The 12,385-nt window shown below is 39.4% G+C and overlaps 1 protein-coding gene across 2 annotated transcripts in view; it reads right to left on the bottom strand.

Annotated features, from left to right (window-relative positions):
- Nucleotides 1-590: 590 nt before the first annotated feature.
- MYLK4 (myosin light chain kinase family member 4) overlaps nucleotides 591-12,385 on the bottom strand; it is a 108,699-nt gene continuing 96,904 nt past the window's right edge. For both annotated transcript variants that reach the window (XM_036446537.2, XM_036446538.2), the window contains one exon: nucleotides 591-4,517. The gene's annotated coding sequence lies outside the window, so the exon portion shown is untranslated. The remainder of the gene's footprint in view (nucleotides 4,518-12,385) is intronic.

The following is a 12,385-nucleotide window of genomic DNA, read 5'->3' on the forward strand; positions in this document are numbered from 1 at the left end:
ACATTATTAAAGGGGTTGAACTACTAATCACTGCCTTAATAATTTATTCGACACTGCTTTGACACTATACACTTTATATCTCAGTAATTTTGTATGAATAGCAAAAAACCCTTAAACCTGTGTTGGAACATTGTGTTCAAATAGAGAGGTTGTTTTCCTGTGTGGGACCAGCCCATGTTCCTGCAATGGTCCTGGAGCTCCTGTGAGTGTGACATTGTTCTCTTATGTGACATTGTTCTCTTAAGGTATGTAGGGTTCTTCTTTTTTTTTTTTTTTAATATATTTTATTGATTTTTAACAGAGAGAAAGGAAGAGAGATAGAGAGCTAGAAATGTCGATGAGAAACATCGACCAGCTGCCTCTTGCACACCCCCTACCGGGGATGTGCCTGCAACCAAGGTACATGTCCTTGACCGGAATCGAACCTGGGACCTTTCAGTCCACAGACTGATGCTCTACCACTGAGCCAAACCAGCTTCGGCGGTATGTAGGGTTCTTAATGGCATCAGCTTTAATATGTCAGAATTTGTCATAAAGGAGAGAATTTGTGTTGCATTTGCCAAGACCACTTATTTGAATAATTGAGCTCATTAACAAAAGGACAAATAAGGTCCATGTTTATTCTTCAATATAAGACATGTATATGACTGTGATACATTTTATAATACAATGAAATAGAGCTGAATGAAATGATATTCAGAAATAAAAATACACATGGTACACATAATCACCACATTATGAATCCATTTTTATTTGTTATCTACCTAGGTGCACCTCAGGACTCACTGACATCTACCAGCGGAGACAACTACAAACACATGTAGTCAGCATATAAACACTCAGATATCTGACATTTCCTGCTCTTCTGAATAAGTAGTATTATAGTTGAGTTATAAGCCTTCATGGACGGTGAAATTGCTTTTATAAAAACTTATTGTAAAAAACATTACCCTACTAAAATGGAGCTAGGAGAAATATCTAGAACTTTTAGTATGAGAAACTTCAGACTCATGCTATGCAAGGAAGTAATATTAGCCTAGACATTGAACATCTAGTAAGCCCAGCAGTAAGTTTTCTTTAATACAGAAATTAATTTGCCTGTGGGAAATATAATTTTTATCCTAAAAAGGCTTTTAGGGGAGCATGATGATGGATGAGAAGAAGGACTTTAACACTAAATTAAGAAAAAAAGAAAGAAGTGAAAAAATAAAAAAGAGCAAAAGCAAGCCTGGGAGCATTGTGACTCTGAGAACTGAGACGTGTGGTGATGTGCCCTAAACCCAAGACTGGATTGCCAGAGAGCTGGACTGAGTCTACAGACCAGGTTCAAATGAGGCTCCCTCACCTGGCCTACAACCAACTGAACAAGCACATGGATGCATGCTGGCTCCCTTGCCTAATCGCTGTGGTAGGGTAGTGGGGCAGGCGAGATAAGAAAAGAATGAAATATAGAACAAGACCCTCATTTCTCTAATATCAAATCCATATTTTTATTCTAAAACAAGAAAAAAATGCTATATTTATTGATTTTTATAAAAATGGTGAAAATATAAGTATTCACACATCTTTCAAAACACTCTCACACCAAAGTATGTGGTGACAATGGCAGCATGCCTAGTTACATCTTTGAGGAAAGAAAGCAAAATAATATAGTCAGACAAAAAAATAAACAACTTAAAAGAAACCCATGGTACTCAACAAACATGAGAATTAATCTGATTTTAATCTAGAAATCTATTCCCCAGATTAGCTCAGGTGAAAATCCATTTCAGGGATTTTTGTGCTACAAACTGGTGCATGAGCTCGTTCTCCCTGATTTTTAAATAGCAACAGGTTCTGTGTAAGTGATGGTATCTTATAAATTACAAATGTGGACATGCTTTTTCCTTAACAGTTTGTGAGATTTATTTCTCTCTAGGCAGTGGGAAGGGCCACATCCATGCTTAATTTCCTCCATTTACTAAAGGAATGGCAACTGCCTAATTCAAGTGAGCGAAGCCATATCACGTCATTAAGAGGGTGGAGAAGAAATACAGGCTCTCAAGTCCTAATGACTTCTTGGAAAAATCTATCACAATAGCCGCAGTCTAGCCAGACTTAGCTTCCATGGGTCATGCTGGTTGACTCCTTCGCTGTACAAAGCCTCTTTTCCAATCGGCAATCTGCCCATCAGGGCTCTGGCTGGAACAGCCTCACAGGGGTGCGGAGGAAGGCAACAGGATGAGCAGGGGGCTGAAATGCCCCCCTTTCATGTAACTCTAGACTGTGATCATCAATTGGACCATGCAAACTGCCCTCAGCTCTCCTGTGAAAGGTGCCTGCTGGCATGTGGAGGCTTCCTCATGCAAATGTGGAAATTTAATTACAAATTCAAAGGAGATCCAGTTTCAAAGGAGATTACCCTCTCTAAACCTTTTCTGGGGGAAAAAAAATCATACCCACTAAGTGCAGGGTCATCAGTGGATTAATTTTGCAAAAAATTTGGCCTATGCGTGCTCTTGCATGTGCGGTAGGGCCTGGGGAAAGTTTATCTGCCAACACAAGGCAGGGAGTGAATGCAAACTGTGCATCATGCAGAAGACCTCTGCTCTGCCTGGGACAGAACGCACACTACAGGACAGAAAAGCCTTCCATGCAGGCTTTCAAATCAGACCCTTGTGTCTTATTTAGCATTTGAGTAAAGGCCAGCTCTCTGTGGTCTGAGTATTAATGCCTGCACTGGCTTGTATTTTTCCAGACTCTATGAATACCATCAGCTAAAGATAGCACAGCAATATAACACTTCAGTCACGGGGCTTTTTTTCTAAGGAAACTAAATTAAACATTTTAAGCATAGTCACATATCAGGAACTGGAGAAGCCAACCTTAGGTAAATGCATGGGCCAAAGGAAAGAAAAAATGCAGCGTGGTGTAGGAGCCATGGGTAGGGAAGGTCTATTTTCTAGTACAACCACTAAATCGTCATGTGGTCTTAACTAAATTAAACATTTTCTTCTTTCTCTACTTCTTTGTTACCTTAAATGTGAAAACAAGGGCATTGCTCAAATAGTCATTCTTGGCATGCTATAAGGATTCACTGGGTGGATATGAGAAATAATAGAGAAAAACCAATGCAAGTTAAAACTGCCCTCCGTGATGCGGCCATCAAGTTATTCTTAGTTCATTCCATTGCTTTTGTGACAGCAAATGCCTAGAACAATTTACAGCCAACAATGAAGACATTTTCCTAGCTAATCTCAGCAGAGCAAATATTTGGACATGGAAAGTGTGAGGAAAGTGTAAGAAGCTGATGGTGAGCTCGGTGTTGGGTGTGTAACAAGAGTTAGTGTGGCTCCGCACCGCCTCTTCTTCATGATGAAACTGCGCCAGCTCATTCCTGAGAGGTCGTGGGCCTTTCTGTGCTGAAGGCAGTTGGTCTCATGACCCTTATTCAGCATCCATGATGAAATGGTGCAGGAGCTCAGGAACAAGAAGCGTCCACTGAAAATCATTCTCGTGTCCAAAAAATGAGGACTTTTGACTTCTGAATGCTTTTTCTTCCCAACCACTGAGCCTTGTGAGACTCCATGTAAGTGAGATCATGAGGATTTGAAAGTGTTTGTGTTACTTGAATACCATTTCCCAGTCTCTTCAACATGGCAAAGCACAGCATTGTTCTTCCACAGGCTGCCCAAGACCTATCTTTCCTTGTTGACAAGTGTAGCATGAGAAGAGCTCTCATCACTGTTGACATCATTCCAAAGGTTTGTAAGCACCACCCATAAACAGATGTCTCCTTCACCACCTCTCAAAACCGGCGGGCTGCATGCAGATGAATGTTCAATCAGAGGAAAGCGGGGAATGCACTAGGAAACTGTGTGTCACTCATTTGAAATAGAATCAGTTACTTGGGAGAAACTGATGCAATTGGGGGAAATGCAGATTAAACAGAAGATAGGATGTCTGAGGCCTCGTGCTGCAGGATTCAAAGAAAGCTTATGTTCCAAAATGCAAACTATTTATCAATTGCATTCACCTGATTTCAGAACAAATCAAAATAATAAAAACTAAGTGTTCAAGGGCACAAAAGACTTTGCATTTTTTTCTGGCCATATGATCATCCCTTTGAAAGGCATCATTTAATGATTAGAAGCAGTTTTCTTCCTCTAAATTCATCCTCCAGGTTTTAAAAGAAATCTCTAGTATGATGGTGTCAGTAAATTGATAAGGAGCAGACATAATGCATTTAGTCCATGACTAAAATCAAGAAATAAAAATAAAACATAAAAAATTCCAGATAACAGGGAAATAGCTTCCCAAGTGTGCACTACCAAAGGGCATGGGGAAGCGAGAGAGGAGTGTGAGGCTTGCCTGTGCCCCCTGGGCCAGAGTGCTGGGAGGCCCCTGGAACCAGTGGCTCTGAGTTCAAATGCAGTGGCCCCCACGTCCCCAAGGCCGCCAGTCATCATAGGGGTCAAGGTATCAGAACTGCTGATTTTTCAAAAAATCTCAAAGCTGCAGCAACCCCAGCAGTTTTCCTGCAAAGCAAACAAAATATGACTCTTGTTAATTCAACAGAGCTTTAAAATTGTAATTAGTTGGTTGTGCCCTTAGGAAAACCACACACGATTTTTTATAATATATGTGTGTATGTGAGAGGGAAAAAAAGGAACCCTTTGAAGGAGTCCAAATGCTTAGCAGAGTGGGGTTAGGTTTTTGGGTTTTTTTTTCAGTTTATGCAAGATATTTCAGTACTATGTGCCATATAGAAGGACAAGGCCTCTTTGTTCCTTCAGAAGCACAGCCAGCTCCCAAGGCTGCTGCCATCGTCCACTCTATCAGCTCAATCTGGCATCAAAGTGAGACTGCGGGTTGCTAGTAGGGAGACCTCCACTCACTCTAGGCCTGCGTCTGACCTGGCCCACACACCGTTTGCTGCCCTCCATCATTCCTATAGACCTGGGGTGTCCCAAATTTATGTCTCACAGCTCCAAAGAATGCAGTGGGAACAGTGAAATGCCGCTGTTTCTAGAGAGATTTTTAGGGTGTTTCCTCAATGCATCAAAAAACCTCTAACAAATTGCAGGAGATTTATATGCCACAATTTACGTTGTGGATTATGCCTTATTCATAGGGCCTGGAAGTCATACTTTTTCCACAGAAATAATCTCCAACCACCAGATTTCTAAAATCAATATTATCTCAAAGTTGGTTTTACTCATAATAGATCTTGCCAAAAACCCCATCTTAGCCTAGCAGGAAATACTGTGAAGAATGAGCTATTTTTTAAAAAACATGAGGCTGCTCCCAGAGTCCATATCTTAAGTTTACATTTTAATCTGAAAACAAAAAGTAAAAAAATAAACTTGGAAGTGACCACATTGTGTGGACCTGACACACTCGTCCTGCACCGACAGGGGCTAAGGTGACCTCTGTGGCCAGACAGAGCGGCGGGACCCAGGAAGGGATGATAAACAGCCCAAGTGACTGTCAGGAAGCAGACCAAGTACAGGGAGAGGGCTCCTCGAGCTGTTCCAGCAAAGATGGTTCTACATAACTGCGACAGTGTGACCGGTTCAGTGCTTTAGTCTTTGTCCCTGTGACTGTTCACAGATTTCAGGATAAGTGGTAGACTCCTAAGTAAGTGACATTTACTCCAAAGGCTAAAGACATTTCTAACACTGTTTTGTGAATTTTATTATGGCGTATTGATTTATTTCTACTCGGTCTTACTCTATAAAAGATTCAAGTCAGCTTACAAGAATATACTCAGTCCAATAGACGAACAAAAACCTCAAGAGCAGAATAAATACAAATCTGAATAACAGATTAAGAGCCCATGGATCTCTTTGGACTGGAGCAGTTGCCAGCAGCCTGGGAGGAACGGGGCAGTCCTTGGGCCACTTTGGGAGCTTGTGAGGTGCTGGGGCATCTGCCAGGCTGGCCTTGGTAGTCACCGAATTCCCAACCCCAGGCCAATCTGAAGCACTTGCAATCTTCTGCATACCCCACAATTTGCTAATTGCTGGAAATCCCAAGGACAGGATAGCCACATTTGTTTACAGGATAAAAGATTAATACCAGAAGACAGCAATAATGCAGGTTCACAAATTTTAAGTCCTACATAGTTATTTAAATTCAGCTACAAAAATACCTTGGACTCATTGCCCTAGGACTTATCCCCCAACAAGAACATAAATATTGGGGTTTCTATGAGCCTTCTATAATATAAAGTACTCTTGCTTGGGCTTCTCCTTTAGGGCACAAATTGGGCTAGCTTACTGATATAACAGAAGATATTCATATATAAAACTATCTCTTAAGAATTCCAACAAAATTCTAAAAAAGCACATGGCTGGGAGGAGGTAAGATAGCGGAAGAATAGATGGGCGGATTCTGAGCCCTCTCCCTAATCAGAAAGAGAGAGCAACTGAGGGTCTTGTGCTGTGAGTGTTTATCGGCAAGCTGAGAGACAGTGAACACCAGAAGAAACTGCTGGGGGGCTGCTGACAGAGGTGCCCCTCACAGGGAAGCACCCACGAGGGCTGTGTCCCTGCCCGGAGCTACCTACTGGCTTGGACAGGGAAACCTCGCCATCTTGAGAGGAAGATAGGATCGTGTTAGAGGCCTGAATATCCACAGCCGCAGCGACCACCAAGCACCTGTGACCCCCAGAACGCGGATCCCAGGCGGCGCGAACACCTGCCCTCACAGGATTGCCCCACTGCTCAGCGAAAAGGTCAGATTTCACGGGGAGAGGGTGGAGAGCACTCGCCATGAAAACAAAAAGCCTGCGCACACAGAGCGCGCTCGCAGAAGCTGGAGGACAAGGGCGGTGATTACAAGTAGGAGCCCCCCGCTGTTGGGCTGTTGTCACCCTTGAAAGTGGACGGGGCTCCTAACAGGGGAGATATCTAAAGAGCAACACATTTGGATCTGGCTCGGAGGGATATCGGAGAGTTGCGGGAGATTCCAGTTGCTCGGACCTGCCCCCTCCCCACCTCCCTAGTTCCAGCTTCAGAGAGGACAGGGAAAAAAAAAAAAAAAAAAAAAAAAAAAAAAGCTGGAGAGGCTCTAGACCAGCGTTTTTCAACTGCTGTTCCACGGCATGTTGCCTGGTGTGCCGTAGGTGCAGACAAGACAAGAATTTTATAATTTTTCACCATTTTGTTTACTTAATATTTCATAATAAAGTAATTATAAAATACTTTCTTTGTGTTTATTTGATTCCTATTCAAGAGAATTACTTTATATATAGTCAATATAGGCACAGAGTTAAATTTGTTAACATTTTCTAATGGTGGTGTGCCTCGTGATTTTTTTCATGAAACAAGTGTGCCTTTGCCCAAAAAAGGTTGAAAAACACTGCTCTAGACTGAGTCTGGAAGGCAACCTAGAAACACGGCCCCCAGAGGCTAATTCACAAATTGACTCTAGTGTAATAAAAACAAAGCAAAACCTGCCTAAAAATCAGGACTGGATCATAACAATAGAGGAAGCGAATGACCTTCATTACTGCAAATTTTAATTAATTTTTTTTAATTTTATTATTATTTTTTTAATTTTTTAATTTTTGTTTTTTATTTTTGTTTTCATTATTTGCAACGTTTACTAAGAAACTATTTTTTTTCTTTTCCCTCACTTGATTTTATCTTGATAATTATTACATTGTATATGTAATCAACATTATTACTACTACTAATTTACCTTTTTCATCGTATTTTCTTTTTTTATTTTTATTATTTTTATTTCATTTGATTATATATATATATTTTTTTTTAATTTCAGGATTACTGTTCTACAGTCTTTATCTATCCTTCTTTCTCCAACACTTTATTCTATCTCAACCCTACCTTTATGCCTTCACCCTCTTTCCAATCTTTTCCTTTGATACCCTGTTTATCTTAACCCTTTCCTGCTCTAGATTTCCCCCATTCCTTCTGTCTACCCCCTCCTAAAATTTCACCCTACTTGTATATATCTAATTTCCAACTACCTGCTCCAAACCCATTCACACCTCCCTCGCAGTTGTCCTAAAAACAAAACAAAACAAAAAAAAAACAAAACAGTCTTTCTCTGTAACTCTTTGAAGTTGTATGTTGAATGTTAACTTTACTGAAGTTGTATGCTTTTTTTTTATAAGATTGATTTGCCTATGCTTTTTGTTTGATTGTATGTTTTTGTTAGCTGGGTTCTAGTCACCCTTATTGGTGGTTATTAATATCGCAAACACATTTCTATTCAGTGCCTTGTGTGTTGTACCTGGTTGTGTTGTATTTTGTGCCTTTAAATCAAAGCAGGAGAGAGAGAACTACACAACCAGACATCCTAGATCATGGGGAGACCAAAAAACAGCCCGCATATGAAAGAAAAGCAGGCTTCACCAGAAAAGGAAGTAAACAATATAGAGGCAAGCAACCTACCAGAGCAAGAATTCAGAGTAACGATCTTAAGATGGCTAAAAAGAATGGAAGACAAATTTGACAATATGAGTAAGACCCAAGAGGAAATGAAAAGAACCCAAGAGGAAATGAAGATGACTCAAGATGAAATGAAAAATGACATCGCTACTATGAAGAACTCAATAGAAAGCATCAAGAGCAGACTAGAAGAAGCAGAGGATCGCATCAGTGAGCTAGAAGACAAGATGGAAAAAAATACCCAATTAGAGCAGCTTCTAGAAAAAAAAATAAAAAAGCAGGAGAGCCTACGGGAGCTTTGGGACAATGCAAAACAAAACAATATCCGAATAATAGGGGTTCCGGAAGGAAAGAAAACGGAGGTAGATATGGAAAACGTATTTCAAGAAATAATGTCAGAAAATTTTCCTGAGATAGAGAAAAACCCACACAAATCCAAGATGTTCGCAGAGTCCCAAGCAAAATGGATCCCAGAAGACTGACGCCAAGACATATTATAATTAAATTGGCAAACACCAATGACAAAGTTAGAATCTTAAAAGCAGCCAGAGAGAGACAGAAAGTTACATATAAAGGAACCCCCATCAGACTAACAACTGATTTCTCAACAGAAACTTATCAGGCCAGAAGGGAATGGGATGAAATATACAAAGTCATGCAAAGAAAGGGTCTGAATCCAAGAATACTATACCCAGCAAGTCTATCAATCAAAATTGAAGGGGAAATCAGGAGCTTCACAGACAAAAAAAGACCAAAGGAATTTATCTCCACCAAACCAGCAATGCAAGAAATGCTGAAGGGTCTACTGTAAAAATAAAGAAATAGGAAGCGAAGAAGGAACACAGAGGTATAGAACAAAAATGGCATCAAATGAGTACCTATCATTAATAACATTAAATGTAAATGGTTTAAATGCTCCAATCAAAAGACATAGGGTAACAGATTGGATAAGAAAACAAGACCAATACATCTGTTGTCTACAAGAAACCCACCTCAGAAAAAGAGATGCACACAGACTGAGGGTGAAGGATGGAAAAAGGTTTTCCAGGCAAATGGAAATGAAAAGAAAGCTGAGGTAGCAATACATATATCTGACAAATTAGATCTCAGAGTGAAGGACATAACAAGAGACAATGAAGGCCACTTCATAATACTAAAGGGAGCAATCAAACAAGAAGAAATAACCCTGGTAAATATATATGCACCCAATACGGGAGCACCCAAATACATAAAAAAAAAAAAACTGCCAGAGGACATTAAGGGAGAGATTAACAGCAATACAATCATAGTAGGAGATTTTAATACCCCACTGTCACCCTTCAACAAATCATCTAAACAAAAAATCAGCAAAGAAATATCAATCCTAAGTGACTCACTAGACCAGATGGAATTAATTGACATCTTCAGAACATTCCAACCCAAAGCCACAGAATATACATTCTTCTCAAATGCACATGGGACATTCTCAAAGATAGACCACATTTTGGGACATAGGCAAAGTCTCTTCAAATTCAAGAAGATAGAAATCATATCAAGCATCTTCTCAGACCATAATGGCATAAAACTGGAAATTAAATACAATAAAAATAATCCAAAGAAATCAAACACATGGAGACTAAACAACATGCTATTAAATGAGGACTGGGTTACCAGAAAAATCAAGGAAGAAATTAAAAACATCCTGGAAACAAATGACAATGAAAACACTACAATCCAAAATCTATGGGACACAGCAAAAGCAGTTTTGAGAGGGAAGTTCATACCCTTACAAGCCTATTGCAAAAAACTAGAAAAAAGTGTAACAAATGATCTAACTCTACAACTCAAAAAGTTAGAAAAAGAGCAACAAGAAAAGCCCAGTGTAAGTAGAAGGAAGGAAATAACAAAAATCAGAGCACAGATAAACGACATAGAGACCAAAGAAACAATACATAAGATCAACAAAACCAAGAGCTGGTTCTTTGAAAGGATAAACAAGATAGATGGACCTTTAGCCAGACTAACCAAGAAACAAAGAGAGAGGACCCAAATAAACAAAATCAGAAATGAAAGAGGTGAAATAACAACAGACCCCACCGAAATACAACAGATTGTTACGAAATACTATGAACAACTCTACTCCAACAAACTGAACAACCTGGAGGAAATGGACATATTCCTAGAAAAATATAATCTTCCAAAACTCAATCAGGAAGAATCTAAAAATCTCAATAAACCAGTGACTTGGGAAGAAATTGAAACAGTCATCCAAAAGCTTCCAGCAAACAAAAGCCCAGGGCCAGATGGCTTCACAGGAGAGTTTTACCAAACATTCAAGGAAGAACTAAAAACTATCCTCCTCAGACTATTCCAAAAAATCCAAGAGGAAGGAACACTTCCAAATTCCTTCTATGAAGCCGGCATCACCCTAATACCAAAACCAGATAAAGACAACTCAATGAAAGAGAATTACAGGCCAATATCCCTCATGAACATAGATGCCAAAATCCTCAACAAAATTCTAGCAAATCGACTCCAGAAGAACATCACAAAGATCATACACCACGACCAAGTAGGATTTATTCCAGGAATGCAAGGATGGTACAATATCCGCAAATCAATAAACATGATACATCACATAAACAAATTGAAAGATAAAAATCATATAGTCATATCAATTGATGCAGAAAAAGCATTCGATAAAATCCAACACCCTTTTCTGATAAAAACTCTTAACAAGGTGGGAGTACAAGGATCATACCTCAACATAATAAAAGCTATATATGATAAACCCACAACCAACATTATACTCAATGGGCAAAAACTAAAACCATTCCCTCTAAGAACAGGAATAAGACAGGGATGCCCACTCTCGCCACTCCTGTTTGACATAGTACTGGAAGTACTAGCCATTGCAATTAGACAAGAGGAGGAAATAAAAGGCATCCAAATTGGAAAAGAAGAAATAAAGTTATCCTTATTTGCAGATGACATGATATTGTACATAAAAAACCCAAAAGACTCCATTAAAAAACTAATTGACTTAATAAATGAATTTGGCAATGCAGCAGGATACAAAATTAATGCCAAGAAATCCATGGCTTTTCTATACACCAACAGAGAAACTGCAGAAACAGAGACTAAAAAAGCAATTCCATTTACCATCGCACCAAAAAAATTAAGATACCTAGGAATAAATTTAACTAAGGAAGTAAAGGACCTATTTGCGGAAAACTACACGACACTGAAAAAAGAGATAGAGGAAGATGTAAGGAGATGGAAGAACATACCATGTTCATGGATTGGTAGGATCAACATCATCAAAATGTCCATACTTCCTAAAGCAATCTATAGGTTCAATGCACTCCCCATTAAAATACCAACGACATATTTCACCAACCTAGAAAGAACTCTCCAAAAGTTCATTTGGAACAATAAAAGACCCCGAATAGCCACAGCAATCCTGAGAAAGAAGAGTAAGGTAGGAGGGATCTCAATACCAGACTTCAAACTATATTACAAAGCCACTGTTCTCAAAACAGCCTGGTACTGGCACAAGAACAGACATATAGGTCAATGGAATCGAATCGAGAACCCAGATATCAACCCAAATCACTATGCTCAATTAATATTTGACAAAGGAGGCACGAATATACAATGGAGTCAAGACAGTTTCTTCAATAAATGGTGTTGGGAAAATTGGACAGACACATGCAAAAGAATGAAACTAGATTACCAACTTACACCATTCACAAAAATAAACTCAAAATGGATGCAGGACTTAAACATCAGACGGGAAACCATAAAAATACTAGAAGCATCCACAGACAGCAAAATCTCAGACGTATGCCAAAAGAACTTCTTCACTGATACTACCCCTAGGGCAATGGAAGCAAAAGAGAAAATAAACAAATGGGACTACATCAAAATAAAAAGCTTTTTTACAGCAAAAGAAACCATCAACAAAACAACAAGAAAGCCCACGGTGTGGGAGAACATATTTGCAA

The sequence above is a fragment of the Pipistrellus kuhlii genome, unplaced genomic scaffold (genome assembly GCF_014108245.1).
Source record: "Pipistrellus kuhlii isolate mPipKuh1 unplaced genomic scaffold, mPipKuh1.p scaffold_m20_p_2, whole genome shotgun sequence".
In the NCBI taxonomy this organism is placed as follows: Eukaryota; Metazoa; Chordata; class Mammalia; order Chiroptera; family Vespertilionidae; genus Pipistrellus; species Pipistrellus kuhlii.